The sequence below is a fragment of the Ovis canadensis genome, chromosome 13 (assembly GCF_042477335.2).
Source record: "Ovis canadensis isolate MfBH-ARS-UI-01 breed Bighorn chromosome 13, ARS-UI_OviCan_v2, whole genome shotgun sequence".
Classification (NCBI taxonomy): domain Eukaryota; kingdom Metazoa; phylum Chordata; class Mammalia; order Artiodactyla; family Bovidae; genus Ovis; species Ovis canadensis.
Window position 1 is genome coordinate 85252622 of NC_091257.1, and position 16843 is coordinate 85269464.

The following is a 16843-nucleotide window of genomic DNA, read 5'->3' on the forward strand; positions in this document are numbered from 1 at the left end:
ATCTTATATAACCACAGGAACTGAACAGAGCCAGGGCGTTACCACTGGCACAATACTCTTAACTAAACCAAAGATCTTGTTCAAATTGCACCAGTTTTTTTCTATTTCTGTCCTTCTTCTGCCCCAGGATCTATCCAAGATCCCCACTGCATTTTGTCATTATTTCCTTAGGCTCCCCTAGTCTGTGATAGCTCCTCAGTCTTGTTATTTATGCCCTTGACACTAATCGGTCATTTTGCTGAATGTCCATGATTTGGATCTGCCTGAGGTTTTCTCATGATTGTGTGCAGTTATGCATTTCTGGCCCAAAGGCCACAGCCACGATGCCATGTTGTCCGTAGTGCATCATATCGTGGGGTTCATGACGTTGCTTGTCTGATTACTGGTGATGCTGACCTTGACCTCTTGGCTAAGGTGTTTTCTCCACTGTAAAGTTACTATTGTTTCTTTCCTTTATAGTTAATAAATATGTTGAAAGAGTTATCTGAGACTATGCAACTTCTGGGAAAGGTTTCTGAGTGGATTACTGGCTCCCTCATTCACAAACCTGTTTGCTTTTCTTAAAAGCTCCAAGAGGTTAGTTGATAGTATTTGCCTTTATTATGCCTGCCCTGCAAGCACTTTGGTTTTTTATTTGTTTATTCAATAATTTATTTTTTTTAACATATTTATTAATTTGGCTGCACTGGGTCTTAGTTGCAGCATGCAGGATCTTTAGTTGTGGCATGTGGGATCTAGTGCCCTGACCAGGGATCGAACCCAGGCCTCTTGCATTGGGAGCATGGAGTCTTAGCCACTAGACCACCAGGGAAGTCCCGAGATTTATTTCTTCTACTTGTAAAAAGACCACATCTTCATTGTCAAAAAAAATATGTGTTTATAACCACACCTTTAGAGATTGGTACCTGTTGTGAACTAAACATTTGTGTCCCCCCTGCCACACACACAAATTCAAGTTGAAATTTTAAGTCCTGATGTGATGGTATTAGGACATGGGGCCTTCAGGAGATAGTTAGGTCATCACGGCAGAAATGCATGAGTGGCATCAGTGTCCCTTATAAAAGGGACCCTATAGAGCTCTCTCATCCCCTCCACCATACGAGAATACAGCAAGAAAAAGGCTGTCTGCAACCTGGAAAAGGCCCCTCACCAGAACCCAACCGTGTGGCACCCAGCCACCAGGACAGTGAGAAACAAATTGTTGTTTATAAGCCACCCCTATTTTGTTACAGAAGCCTAACTAAGACAGCACTCTAGAGAGTTTGAGCTACACACACATACATATATATATACACATATCTATCTGAATAAGATCTCTGGTTTAGTTAATTGTAGTGCGCATGTATATGTATATGTACAACATGTGTGTGTGTGTGTGTATTCATTCCCGTGAACCCTTTTTCCTCTTTTAACACCACTAGAGTCAGATACCATAGGCTTATTAAGTCCCAGTCCCACCATGGACTTTAGGAAAGTTACTTAATTCTGTACAGCAATTTGGCCAGCATCTGTTATTTGTTAATGGGATAAGCAAAATTAAATAACATTTTTGGAAGAACTATTCACTAAGGTAGAAGTAAACATTTTATGGCCTGTATTTAAAGGAAACCAACTGAACGCGGCCGTGGGGCAGGAGAGGTCACACAGTGAACATCTGCAACTACAGACTCCACATCTGGACCATCGTTCAAAGTGTTCACTGCAGCACTCCTTAGCAACTGGAGGGAATGCTATCTGGTCTCCAGGATTTATCTACTTCTAGTTTATCAAGTGAGGCTCCAACAGTGTGTAAATTTATCAAATAAGTGATAAATGTGTGGCCCGAAAGACAACTGGGAAAAGATTATTACCTCTCCCACTATTTTCCCCCAGAACAACAACAACAAGAGCTAACAATGGTGGAACACACAGCTTGCACTGGACCCTGTGCCTTCTAAGTATGTTCCAAGCACTAGTTCATTTAACTCTCATCACAGCCCTTGCTGGGAAGTATTATTATTGCTTACAGTTTACAGTTACAAATTGGGGAAGCAGTACATCAAGGCTGTATATTGTCACCCTGCTTATTTAACTTACATGCAGAGTACATCGTGCAAAATGCTGGGCTGAATGAAGCAGAAGCTAGAATCAAAACTGCTGGAAGAAATATAAATAACCTCAGATACACAGATGATACTACCCTTATGGCAGAAAGCAAAGAGGCACTAAAGAGCCTCTTGATGAAAGTGAAACAGGAGAGTGAAAAAGCTGGCTTAAACTCAACATTTAGAAAACTAAGATCATGGCATCCGGTCCCATCACTTCATGGCAAACAGATGGGGAAACAGTGGAAACAGTGAGAGACCTTATTTTCTTGGGCTCCAAAATCACTGCAGATGGTGAATGCAGCCATGAAACTTTTTGTTTGCAGCCATGAAATCAAAGACACTTACTCCTTGGAAGAAAAGTTATGACCAACCTAGACAGCAGATTAAAAAGCAGAGACATTACTTTGCCGACAAAGGTCCATCTAGTCAAAGCCATGGTTTTTCCAGTGGTCGTGTATGGATATGAGAGTTGGACTATAAAGAAAGCTGAGCACCAAAATGATGCTTTTGAACTGTGGTGTTGGAGGAGACTCTTGAGAGTCCCTTGGACTGCAAGGAGATCCAACCAGTCCATCCTAAAGGAAATCAGTCATGAATATCCATTGGAAGGACTGATGCTGAAGCTGAAACTCCAATACTTTGGTCACCTGATGCAAAGAACTGACTCATTGGAAAAGACCCTGATGCTGGGAAAGATTGGAGGCAGGAGAATAAAGGGACAACAGAGGATGAGATGGTTGGATGGCATCACCGACTCAATGAACATGAGTTTGAGCAAGCTCCAGGAGTTGGTGATGGACAGGGAGGCCTGGCATGCTGCAGTCCATGAGGTTGCAAAAAGTCAGACACAACTGAACGACTGAACTGAACAGTTTACAGAAGGGCATCCCTGGTGGCTCAGTGGTAAAGAATCCACCTGCCAATGTAGGTGACTCTAGTTCAATCCCTGGGTTAGGAAGATCCCTTGGAGAAGGAAATGGCAGCCCATTCCAGTATTCTTGCCTGGAGACCCCCATGGACAGAGGAGCCCGGTGGGCCACAGTCGATGGGGTAACAAAGAGTCAGATACGACTTAGTGATTGAACAACAACAATGACAGTTCACAGATAAGGAAAATGAGGCACAAAGAAGTTACAAAAAGCAACGTGCTCAAGGTCACTCAGCTAGTAGCTGGCAGAGCCAGAATCTGAACCCAGGTAAGCCTAGTTCCTGAATGTAGGCTCTGAGCTCAACGCCCTCCTATTGTCATAGAAGGCACGAACACACTCTCATCTGGAAGACAGAGGCCGTCCATGAATTTGAATTCTGGAGGAAGCTGAACTGAATAAAACACTCAAATGACAGAAGAAAATCTCTTCCAGGATGGAAAGACCTGAGAGAAGAAACAAGAAGGGGCTCTTGGGATCTCATATGTAACTAGCAATCAAAGCAGGTCACTAAGACAACAGCCTGGAAACATCTGAAAACAATGTCTAGGAAGGGACTCCAAGCTGACAAGTTAAACAAGCAGGTTATGTGAAAAGAGAATCCAGCAGTTACTTTTTTTAAGTAACAGAAGCGCAGAGACAAGGCGATCCAAGATATAAGACCTCAAAGGAAAAGAGATGAGTGAATCAGAATCCTTCGAGCAGTCATCTCTAAATAACACAGTGATGCCAACCCCTAGCCACATGCTCTTGTCATTCCTCCACCACCAAGATGTCTCTAAGGGCTGCAGTCGACAGCGCTATCTGCACTTCTCCAGTGTGAGCTGACCTCCGTACCCTGTGGACTGAGCATGGCAGGGTTGCTGTCAGTTTTCTAACTGAGAAAATCAGTGGCTAAGCGTCTCCTTATCCTACCGAACCTCTGGGAGAACGGCCACTACTCCCATAGCAAATCATGTCCTCCACACCACTCTTCTCTGCTTCTCCTGTATCTCTTCCCCTAGCATCAGTTTGGCATTTGGGCCTGGTTTGCAATCTCACTTACTAGCTTAGTAACAATGCCTTGGAGCCTTAGTTTCCTGGCCCATAAAGTAGGGTGGTAATAATTTCCATACACAGGGCTATTAAGAAGATAAAGTAAGCTATCTGAAAAAGCTCTCAGCACCCCAGGCAGGACATGTATTACAGTGCTCAGCACATTTTGATTTCCTGCACATAAAGACTGGTCTTGGCCAAGAGGCCAACCGAAGCCCTTTCTTCTATCTACAGGCTCTGCTTAGGGGAACTTTACATCTGTTCTATGGCTTGGACCTCCTCCTTGGGAGCAAATATACCTTTATCTCTGGCCCCTATATCTCAACTGAGTTTATAACCCATATTTCCAGTTGTTCTTAGATAAGTTTTCTTGGATCTCTCAACGATTTTTAAAATTCAGAAAGTCCTCTAATGCTCTTTCTCCAAATTAGTCTCTGCAACCCCCTCCACAATCTACGCCATGACATACGGTAGTCAATATTTCCACCATCTATTATGACCTTCCCTAAAATAAATAAACAAGAAAACCCTCTAAATTATCCTCTAATCCCAATCTCACCTGAGTCAGGAACAGGTATTTTTAGATTCTACCTCGAAACACCTCATCTTCTCTACCACCACTGCTACCGCCTTGTTCAGCTTCTCATCATCTCTTATCTGGATGACAGCCACAGTCACTTCACTAACTTCCTCCTTGCAGTCTGTGCTTCACACAACAGCCAGAGCTACTTTCCTAAAAACAAGCTAGAACAGAGTCTGCAGCCACAGGATACAAACTAAAACTTGTTGGCTAGGCTTCTCAGTCTGGCCCCAACATCCCTTTGTCCAGCCTCGTCTCCAGCCATCTGGGTACCTTCGGGCTTCTGCCCATTCGCTTTATCCTTTATCTTGAAGAGCCCTACTGGTACAGTAACACCCAGCTCCCAAGATGTCCTCGCTGACTCACCGGGACACCATTCCCTCCCTCTTGTGTCCCAGGGCACCTGACACATGACATCTTTTGCCATGGTGGTTTGTATACATGCCGCCTCCTCGACCAGAAAGAGACCTCGAAGCCAAGGATGGAACTACCTTTCCCTTTATATCTCCTGCACCAAGCTGAGTGTCTGGCCCGCTCGGAGTGAGGCCTTGGTGGTTGTTACTTCATTTAATCAAGAATAAGAAAATACTTATAAGTATCAGGCTGAAGCCCAGAAGAACTGGTGCACTTCATAGAATAAATGTAAAATGTGAAGGATAAAAATAATGGAAGTAGATGAGGAGCAGGAAGAGAGGATGCCAAAACAGGGAGAAGCTGAGTTTCCTTATATGGAAGGAAAGCTCTAGCATTTGTTTTGATGATAGTAAATAAATAACAAGTGTTATTTTCAGCACTGAAAGAACTGTTCACCTTTAAATTTTGTCTTAAAGTTGAAAAAAAGAAAAGGACACTCCATAAAACAGAAGGCCTAACAGCCAAGAGACAACTAAGCAATATAAAAATTAAACAACAAATTATATGTAGAGAACATAACAAATGCAAAAGCAACCACAAATTAAAGAGGCTAAATGCACCCGTAAGTTATAGAATCTTTAAGACTGGATGAACAGAAGACAAAATCCAACAATATCCTACTTACAAAGCTCTGAAATACAATAATGAAATTAGAAAGTGCAACAAAATCACTGCACATGAAACGAATCGCCAGTCCAGGGTCAATGCAGGATACAGGATGCTCGGGGCTGGTGCACTGGGATGACCCAGAGGGATGGTATGGGGAGGGAGGTGGGAGGGGGTCTCAGGATGGGGAACACATGTACACCTGTGTCGGATTCATGTTGATGTATGGCGAAACCAATACAATATTGTAAAGTAATTAGCCTCCAATTAAAATAAATAAATTTATATTTAAAAAGAAATTTATAGACTTGAAAAAAGAAAAAAATAAAATTAAAAAAAGAATCAAAGATAAGTATTGCTTTAACCATTGTAAAAAAAAAACTAATAATCTTGAGAAACAACCAAAAAAGCCTGATTCTTAAAAAAAAAATTAGATATTTTGAAAGCAAAAAAATACTTTGGAAGGACCCACAATAAACTGGTAAGAAATGCCACCTATAAGTAGGGAACTTAATACTTGAGGATCTGGAGTAAGGAGGAAACTGACTTTTCACTCTCATTTTGCATTTATTTATTTATTTATCTATTTATTGGCCACACCATGAAGCTTGTGGGATCTTAGTTCCCTGACCAGCGATTGAATCCAGGCTCACAGTGAAATCTCAAGAGTCCTCACCACTTGACTGCCATGGAACTCCTATGTTTTGTACTTCAAATATAAAACTATAAAGTTTTGTACTTCAAATATAAAACTATAAAGTTTTATACTTCAGCTAAAATTTCTCTGAAGAGACTAAAAGTGATGCTGCTGCTGCTGCTAAGTCGCTTCAGTCGTGTCTGACTCTGTGCAACCCCATAGATGGCAGCCCACCAGGCTCCACTGTCCCTGGGATTCTCCAGGCAAGAACATTGGAGCGGGCTGCCATTTCCTTCTCCAATGCATGAAAGTGAAAAGTGAAAGTGAAGACGCTCAGTTGTATCCGACTCTTAGCGACCCCATGGACTGCAGCCCACCAGGCTCCTCCATCCAGGGGATTTTCCAGGCAAGAGGACTGCAGCGGTACTCCTAGTAAAGTTAATTACAAAAAGGAAATGCATGAAACTACAAACACAGGACACAAAAGCAGCAATAAAATTGTAGGGAAATACTAGGTAAGTGTTAATAAATTTGGGTAAAACTAAACAGGTGGATTTTTTCATTAAAAATGTAAAATTCTAAATACCTATAAAATGCTTAATTTGTCCAACATCTTTAAAAATAACTATACCCCCACCCCTAAAGCAACTAGTCCCTGATGGCTTATTAGTGGATCATTTAAAACTCTCAAGAAACAAACACATTACAGAACTCATACCTAACAAAAGTCAAGATACAGATTACCTAGTTCATTCTACTAACTGTATTCTAAAACTGGTTAAAGAAAAATGAAAAGAGAAAACTAGATGAAGCTTACTTAAAATTTATGATCAAAAATTTAAAAGAAAATAACAGTAAGTAGGACTACGTTCCGGAAAAGGCAATGGCATCCCACTCCAGTACTCTTGCCTGGAAAATCCCATGGATGGAGGAGCCTGTTAGGCTGCAGTCCATGGGGTCGCAAAGAGTCGGACACGACTGAAGCGATTTAGCAGCAGCAGCAGCAGCAGGACTACGTTAAACCTTCCAATTGTGTCATGTCATCTGATGCCAAAAATTAACTTGTTAAATTCCAACAGATATTCTTAATTTTAAAATCCTAAAACTAATAACAAAGGTATACTTTCTTACCCTTTTTGAAGTATCTATAAAAATAAATGTCAACAGTACACTTCAAGGGAGAAATGAGACATGCAGTCAGTAAAAACAGGCACAAACTGAAGCGGCATTTTATCCCCGCCGCTAATTAATATAGGCTCAGAAGTTCTTTCCAATAAAAAGCAACATGAAAAAAAAAAAAAGAAATACAAATACAATAAAGGCCGAGGCAAATTTTTTAAAATAAATAACATCACTGTAACTTACAAACCCAAAGGAATTACTTAAATGGTTACAAAGCTTAAAGTGATCAAAGTCATCATTGACACAGAAAATCAATACTATTTCTGGTCCTCAAACTTGACCATAGTGAAAATCACTCCAGGCAGCTTTTAAAAATGTCAGTGCCTACAACTCACCCCCAGACAAATTGCCTCAGCATCTCTGGGGGTGGGATCGGACATTTGCAATTTATAATGCTTCTAAGGCGATTCTAATGTACAGCTAACTCAAGATACCACTACATTATATATAATTACCTAAATATGTAAGAAATGCAGTGCAAAACCATCTGTGATATTCTCAAATGGGAAGGGAAAGACTGCTGTAGTGCAACAGGAGTACAGAAGAAGAAGTCTGAAAGGGGACAGTCAGCTGCAGGGCCAGTGTTTCCAGTCCACCGCAGTGCAGGCAAAGGGGCAGGCAGCTGCCTGAGTGAGTGCAGAGGGACATGAGCCACGCAACGGTGGCAACAACAGCTAATTAGTCTCAGTCCAGATGCTACTGGGATCAGACGCACACATGAAGATTTAACAGAGGCTGAGGAGGTACGAGATTACTTGCATATCTGTGTGAGGTTACCTGTGAGATAAATTCCTAGAAATGCAACTGCTGAGTCAAATGGCATGTCCCTTCAGAAGTGAAAGATCAGCTCTGAAAGACCTTAAAGGTGAACTTGGACAAGCATGGTGTATAGAATGAACAAGACACCACACCTGACAGGACGAGTGGAGTGAGAGAAAGAAGAGGTAAGCTAGAGCTGGGCGAGATGGCTCAGGGCGGTCAGGGAGCAGGTACGGAAATGGCGTCCCAGAAAATTCCTGGTCATTCCATCTGGCTCTGCCCTTTGCATTCACTTTACCCCTCACTCCCACCCCCACCCCCACCCCTCATCCCCCCTCCAGCAGAAACCTGAAGGAGAAGGCGGGCAGGGGCCATGTGGCTGTCCAGGAGGAGAAGACTGAAGACCAACTGGAGAACCGTAAGGAGACAGTGTAACTGACGCAGAGTCGGTGTGAAGGCGAGCACTAGAAAATGTGTGCATGAGTTCACTCACGATAAACTTGGCTTGGGGACTGGGCTGGCAGCCTGGCTGTTAGGACACAGTGCTTTCACTGCTATAGGCACGGGTTCGATCCCTGGCTGGGGAACTGGGTTCCCACCAGCTGTGTGGCCTGGCCAAACAAACAAACCTGCCTTATGCCACTTTCAGCTTAGAGGACTGATATACAACGGCCACTGAACAGTTTTTACTCCACCTTGCAACTCAAAGCTAAAAAATGAGAAAACAGGACTGTATCTTCTAGCCAACAGAAGCCTGGCCACAATCCACCATGAGGCAGGAAGTTCCACAAGTAACAACTGTGGGGAAATTCCCATGGGCTGGGTGGCCCAGGCTGGTGGAGAAACGGCGATGCTCTCATGGGTTGTCCAAGCCCGGCTCCTGTGCACAGAGCCTCCATTACATACCAGCAATAACTCTGACTCCATTTCTTCTGCTTTCTTTCCAAAACACTCTAATCAGCAAACTGAAGAAAGGTTCTTTATAATCATAAATAATGTAATAAATTTGCTTTACTTAAAAAAACTTCAACAACAAAACCCCTCAATATCTAAGCTTGTGAGAGGCACGGTAACAATAAAATGAGTTCCCAACTCTCTCTCTCTCTCACACACACACACACACATATAACTTTACTAGGGCACATCTATTTCATCAAGAGAAAGCTACGGCTATTTACATTAATTATTTGCCAGTCTGCTTCGTCTTTAGTATTAAGATTCCTATTACAGAGGGCACTGCCAAGAACATGGCTTGGATAAGTTGGTATCCAAACCAGAGTTTTTCAAATCAGTCATTTAATAAAGCAGAAGTTTAAGTTTTGCACTCAGACCAAAAAGCTGACCTTGAACTCAACCTGTACGTTACAAGAGACACAGCACACAACTCTACTTTTATAATACCCAATGGTCAACCTAAGATAGAATAGAACAGGCTCCTATCAAGTGACCTATGAAGTCACTTCAACTATATATTCAATATACATTTTTTAATCAATAAAAGAATCATTTGATCAAAGAGCTCAGCAATAAAAGTCAAGGAAGGAGAAAAAATGTTTAGCAGCAATAAATATTGGCTATAAAGACTTACGCATGACAAATTGATGGTAACTGATATATGGCAAGAAACTTAACATTCAGAATTATACTGTTTACCCAGGAAACATACTTTTTCCTCACTTCATTGGTCTCTCCAGTTTCTCTCTTCTCTTTGTGCAGCCCCGTATGCATCTTTAAAGGTTCAGCTGTTGTTGCCTCTGCAGTTGCAATCCAGTCCTGCAAAAGAAGTGGCACAGCTTCACTTCACGTGAAAAGAGAGAAAGTGGATTCTGGGAAACTGAGTGGCCCAATCCCATCAGTCTCTAGACTGTACACAAACAGAAACACCACAGGGTGGGGAGAGTAAAAGGGGTCATTAAAATGCAAACCAGCAATTTAAAATGATCTCAAATGCTAGTAGTGACTGAAAAATACTAATGGAAAAAAGGCAAACTTGTCTCTGATAATAGATCAGAACAAGATGATTCCTTAAAATCTCTTTCCACCAATGAGTTTCCAGCTCTCTCTCCTAGCTAAGTATGAGATGGCTTAGCAAAAATGACAAAATTAACTGAGGTGTGGCCTTACAGCTTCAAGGATGCATACCATTAAGGATGTGCTATTTCCTGATGCTCTTTCAGTCAAAGCCTGGGTTTTTCTAACATGGATTCTACAGGCACAAAAATGGTCTAGATTGTGAGTTCCAGGCTAAGGAGCTCTGTGACCTTCCTCTTTGTCTCTGATCCTTATCTCTAGGTCAACCCATTCTACCCAGCGGCAATGATGCGCACACAGTAATTCCTGGCGAATGAATGAGACAGTAACTATGTTTTCAACAAATGACCAGAAAAGCGTCATATGATTTTAAGATTATTTGGGAAATAGCTGAAAAACCACTGCTTTTGAGTTCTTTATTTCCATCCCAAAGTGTTCTCTTTGGGTGAGACGCCCAGTAAAATGGTTCTAAAGTGAGTATACCAGAGGGTCTCAGAACTTTGAACGGTGCCTGGGTACACAAGAGAGGGTTGGGACCATGGGTGTCTGAATGGAAACAAGTTTACCCCCTCAGGAAAGCTCCCCCAGCCAGAGCAGCTCCAGTGATCGTTCCTGTCAAGCGTTTACTCTGTCAGGCACTGTTCTAAGAGCTTTAACTACATTAACTCATTCGATCTTTTATAATGACCCAATGAGGTAGATTCTATTATTCCAACTGCCCGGATGAGAAGACTAAGGCACAGAAAGGTTAAGAAAACTGTGCAAGGAAATGCACTCTTTACTGCCCTTCACAGGCAGTGGCTCCTGGACACACGTGATCCTGCAGGAAGCTGTCGCCTCCTCCACCCATCTCACTTTCTTTCATTGCTCTTACGGTATCGTAGTAGCTCAATGGCTAAACTAGCTCTTGCTGGAAAACTGTCCTAAAAAATAATTCATTAAAAACTTTAAAGTTCCCACAAATGAAAAAACCTGACCTTCTCTTAATTTAAAAAATTATCCAGTGAACATCACACAAAGGAACTCTCCCTAGTTTTGTGGAAAGCAGAAGCAATCAGGATTTTCAGCTGAATACTTAACATTCAGGCATGACTTCAGCTTGTTACACTTCTTTCAGATATTCTGCCCTGCTTACCAGATCCTCACTCAAACAAGGCATTTATTCTTCTGACGTCTGGTTGAATTGACTGAGACCTGAAGGTAATGATACCAAAAGCTGTGGGTTCAATTCATGACAAACCACTTTGCTTTCTTTGCCTCACTAAGGGTCTGCAAACCCTTAGCCTGGATGGCATATTTTGCATAAGAGGAACCAGGTGGGAGCGTGCAAGACCACTAGCATAAATGACATCTGCTAGAGAAACAAGCCCATGTCCGACACAGGGGCAGCAGCAGGACTCTGGGGCAGAACCATCAACTCGATTCACAAAGGAAAACCTCATGATCATGGCAGAGCACCTCTACCTTTCTAGGTCAGATGCTCTTCTCAAGCTCAGATCTTTTGCCAGAATCTAACCCAAAGTCCCTCCTTCAAAACACAAAACAGGTATAAGAATCAAATAAGAAACTAAGGTTTTTAATTTTTTCACAACATCTGCTCCATTTGAAAACAGAAATTTCTTATTCCTGACATCAATTCCATGATCAAAAGAGCACTTGTGAAGCTTTTCGAAAGTGCCACAAAAATCTCTAGCAGTGCAACACAGCAAACCATCAGAAAAATCTTACTGCCCTCCCATAGGTTTATCTTACTTTCTTTAAAAATCACTCCTAATTTTCATAAAACCAAACTCTGCTTCATCTCCAAATAGTATGAAGTTACCTTAAACATGCTTTTTCAAATTAATAAATGAAGAAACCAATTCTGATCAGTACAGATCACACTTTAAAACAACCAAGGGTCCTCTCAAGGTAGAAGTTTTACCAGCATCCACAAGTTAGAGGAAAAAAAAACACAACTCTATTCCTTAATCGGTATTCTAGGAGGACACCCACTTGGGATCATCTGTCTTCCAGTTTTCTTGCCCACGCCTGGAAAGAACCTTCCCGACATCCCAACGCCAAGAAGCGCATGGATTCCAACAGTCACGAGGTAACTATGACAGCAAAGCCACAGTTACTTATGAGATCACAAAAACTAGATGATGTAATTTTTTAAATTAGAGGTAAAGCCCACGTGACATAAAGTTAACCATGTTGAGGTGTACAGTTCAAGGGCATCTAGTACGTTCACTATGTTGTACATCCATCACCTTTATCTAGCTCCAAAAGATTTTAGTTATCTATCCCCAAATGAAATCTGTATTCATTAAGTAGTCGCTACCATTATCCCTGTTCAGCCTGGCAACCATGAATATCCTTTCTGCTTTGATGAATGTATCTATTCTGGATATTTTATATAAATGCAATCACACAACATGTGGCCTTTTGCATCTGCCTTCTTTCACCCGGCATCCTGTTCTGAGGTGCTTCCACACTGCAGCATGCATCAGCACTCTCTTCGTGGCTGAAAAATCTTCCACTGTATGGATACATCACAGTTCACTCATCCATTCATCCACTGACGGACATTTGGGTTGTTTCTGTCTTTTGGCTACTGTGATTGGTGCCGCTGTGAACATCTGGGTACAAGTACTTGTCTGAACACCTGTCTTCAATCATTTAGGGTATATACTTAGAACTGCTGGCTCATATGTTAAGTCTATATTTAACTTTTTGAGGAACTGCCAAACTGTTTCCCATGGTGGCTACACCATTTTACATTCTCACCAGAAAAGCATGAGGGTTCCAACATCCTCACCAACACTTTCCTATTCAGTGTGTTTTTAAATTATAGCCACCCTTGTGGATGTGAAGTAGTTATCTCATGGTGGTTTTGATTTGCGTTTCCCTAATGACCAGTGATGTTGAACATCTTTTCACGTGATTGCTGGCCATTTGTATACCATCTTTGGATAAATGTTCAACCAAGTCTGTTTTCCATATTTTAATCGGGTTGTTTATCTTTTTGTTGCTGAGCTGTTACGAGTTTCTTATTTAAAAACATATTATGGCTACTAGGCCCTTCTCAGATTTGCGTATTTTCTCCCATTCTGTAGACTCTTCCCACTTTCTTAATAATGTCCTTTGATGCACAAAAGCTGTAAATTTTGGTGAAGTCCAACATACCCATTTCTTCTTCTTTTGTTGCTCACACCATTAAGAGTCATTTCTAAGAATCCAATACCAAATTCAAGGTCATGAAGATTCACCCTTATGGTTTTTCTAAGTGTTTTGGCTCTTCCAATTAGGTCTCTGACTCATTTTGAGTGAATTTTAGTATACGGCATGAGGTTGGACTCTAATTGCATTCTTTTGCATGTGGATATCCAGTTGTCCCAGCACCATTTGTTGAAGAGAATATCCTTCCCTTCACTGAATGGACTTGATACCTTGGTCAAAAACCAATTGACTATAGCTACATGGGTTTATCTCTGGACTTTTAAATTCCATTCCATTGATCTATTTTGTCCATCCTTGTGCCAGTACCACATTGTTTTAATGACTGTAGCTTTTTTTAAAAAATTAAGATATGGATTTAGAGAGATATACATTCCATAGACAGAATGTAGTCTATCTCAAAAGGTAAGAATAGCCCAGGGAGTAACACACTCCACAGAGTGTGGGCCATCTCAGAAAGCAAGAGACCAATTGTAGTTGTTGTTGTTGTTGTTTTTTGTTTTTTTTTTTTTAATTGGGAAGCATGAGTCCATCCTTCTCTTTCAAGATTGTTTTGACTATTTGGAGTCTCTGGCAATTTCATATGAATTTTAGCATCAACGTCTCCATTTCTGTAAAAGAGGCTGCCTGGATTTTGGTAGAGATTTCACTGAATCTATAAAGCACATTGGGTAGCACTGCCACCTTTATAGCAAGTCTTCCAACCCATGGACGCGGAATATCTTTCCATTCTATAACATATTAATAATTTTAAGTTACCTTAAAATATCCTTGATAAGGTAATGTCATAAAGTAAATTCCTTTAGTTATCTGTATCTCTAGGTGATCTACTAAGCATGTCCTGAAGGTAGTCACAAATATGAAGTTTATTTACCATAGGGAGCTCAGTATTCATATTCCAGAGAAGGAAGGCCAGTTATTCAGGGTCTGGCTATTTGCTTTTGTTTATGGGGAAGGTTAGAACTCAAGGATTTTCATTCCCTTGATTTAGTTAGTTTTAATTTTCATCTTCAGCTCCCAGTAGAGGAACTGATAGAATCTTATATGTTCCCTGATAAGAGTAAGTTGTTTAACAGGCTTCACAGAATGGAATCATGAACTCTCTTTCCATATAGTTCAAATTTTAAAAAACTGATGATGAAACATCATCATCAGTTAGCTACTTTGCCAAAGACTGCGTGCAAACGTGTGCTCAGACACCCTTGGTTGGGCTTCCCTAGTGGCTTAGTGGTAAAGCATCCACCTGCCACTGCAAGGGACACGGGTTCAATCCCTGATCTGGCAAGATCTCACATGCTGCAGAGCACTAAGCCCGGGCGTCACAACTACTGAGCCCAGACGCTCTACAGCCCATGCTCTGCAATGAGAAGCCAGCAGAGTGAGACGCCTGCGCGCCACAATCAGAGAGCAGCCCCCACCACCTGCGGCAAGCGGAGAAAAGCCCGCACAGCAACCAAGACCCAGCACAGCCAAAAATTTTAAAAATTACCTTTTTAAAAAAAGAATTAAATCTTATATAAAAAAAACACACCCTTGGTTAGTTACAGCTTAAAGTATCAACTATAATCAGGAGGGAGAGGAGGAAGCCTTTAAAAGTCTTTTCTCTAAAAACGTTTTGGTAAAGACTCAGTTCAGTTCAGTTCAGTCGCTCAGTTGTGTCCGACTCTTTGCAGCCCCATGAATTGCAGCACACCAGGCCTCCCTGTCCATCACCAACTCCCGGAGTTCACTCAGACTCACGTCCATCGAGTCAGTGATGCCATTCAGCCATCTCATCCTCAGTCGTCCCCTTCTCCTCCTGCCCCCAATCCCTCCCAGCATCAGAGTCTTTTCCAATGAGTCAACTCTTCGCATTACGTGGCCAAAGTTTCCTTGCAAAGAAATCCCAGGGTTGATCTCCTTCAGAATGGACTGGTTGGATCTCCTTGCAGTCCAAGGGACTCTCAAGAGTCTTCTCCAACACCACAGTTCAAAAGCATCAATTCTTCAGTGCTCAGCCTTCTTCACAGTCCAACTCTCACATCCATACATGACTACAAGAAAAACCATAGCCTTGACTAGACGGACCTTAGTCGGCAAAGTAATGTCTCTGCTTTTTAATATGCTATCTAGGTTGGTCATAACTTTTCTTCCAAGGAGTAAGCGTCTTTTAATTTCATGGCTGCAATCACCATCTGCAGTGATTTTGGAGCCCCCCGCCCCCTGCAAAGTAAAGTCTGACACTGCTTCCACTGTTTCCCCATCTATTTCCCATGAAGTGATAGGACCGGATGCCATGATCTTTGTTTTCTGAATGCTGAGCTTTAAGCCAACTTTTTCACTCTCCACTTCAACTTTCATCAAGAGGCTTTTGAGTTCCTCTTCACTTTCTGCCATAAGGGTGGTGTCATCTGCATATCTGAGGTTATTGATATTTCTCCCGGCAATCTTGATTCCAGCTATGAGGGGACAATTGTTTGAAGTTATAAACATAACTTGGGCTGGACACAATTTGTTCTTTGCACTCGTGTCAAAATTAGAACTGAAGACAATATAGTAACCCAGGAAAAATAACTGTGGCTTTTTCTGAGAGTAGTGATTTCAAGGAATTTATAGGTTCCCCAAAAGAAAAGTCATCTTAAAACCAGTAGATTATTAGCCGGAGGGGCAGTGATTGTTTCAATTCCCATGTTCAGTGTCAACTTCTCAAAGCTTTGGTGTATCTCAATATATGGGTCACCTGGGACTCATGGTCCAAGGTGGTCCAGTAATATCAAAAAAGGCTTTACCACTATGGAGAACAGTATAGAATCCTTCAAAAACTAGGAATAAAACTACCATATGACCTAGCAATCCCACTACTGGGCATATACCCTGGAGAAACCAAAACTGAAAAAGACATAGGTACCCTAGTGTCCACTGCAGCACTATTCACAATAGCTAGAACAGGGAAGCAACCTCGTTGTTCATCAGAAGATGAAAGGATAAAGAAGTTGTGGCACATACACATGATGGAATAGTACTCAGCCATAAAAAGGATCTATTTGAGTCAGTTCTAATGAGGCGGATGAACCTAGAGCCTATTATACAGAATGAAATAAGTCAGAAAGATAAATATCATATGAAGACACTTACTCCTTGGAAGAAAAGTTATGACCAACCTAGATAGCATATTCAAAAGCAGAGACATTACTTTGCCGACTAAGGTCCATCTAGTCAAGGCTATGGTTTTTCCAGTGGTCATGTATGGATGTGAGAGTTGGACTGTGAAGAAGGCTGAGCGCCAAAGAATTGATGCTTTTGAACTGTGGTGTTGGAGAAGACTCTTGAGAGTCCCTTGGACTGCAAGGAGATCCAACCAGCCCATTCTGAAGGAGATCAACCCTGG

The 16843-nt window shown here is 41.7% G+C and overlaps 1 protein-coding gene across 3 annotated transcripts in view; it reads right to left on the minus strand.

The window, feature by feature from the left end:
* Window positions 1-16843, minus strand: part of ZHX3 (zinc fingers and homeoboxes 3) — a 115297-nt gene that overhangs the window by 57221 nt on the left and 41233 nt on the right. For all 3 annotated transcript variants that reach the window (XM_069548556.1, XM_069548557.1, XM_069548558.1), the window contains exon 2: window positions 9893-9999. The gene's annotated coding sequence lies outside the window, so the exon portion shown is untranslated. The remainder of the gene's footprint in view (window positions 1-9892; window positions 10000-16843) is intronic.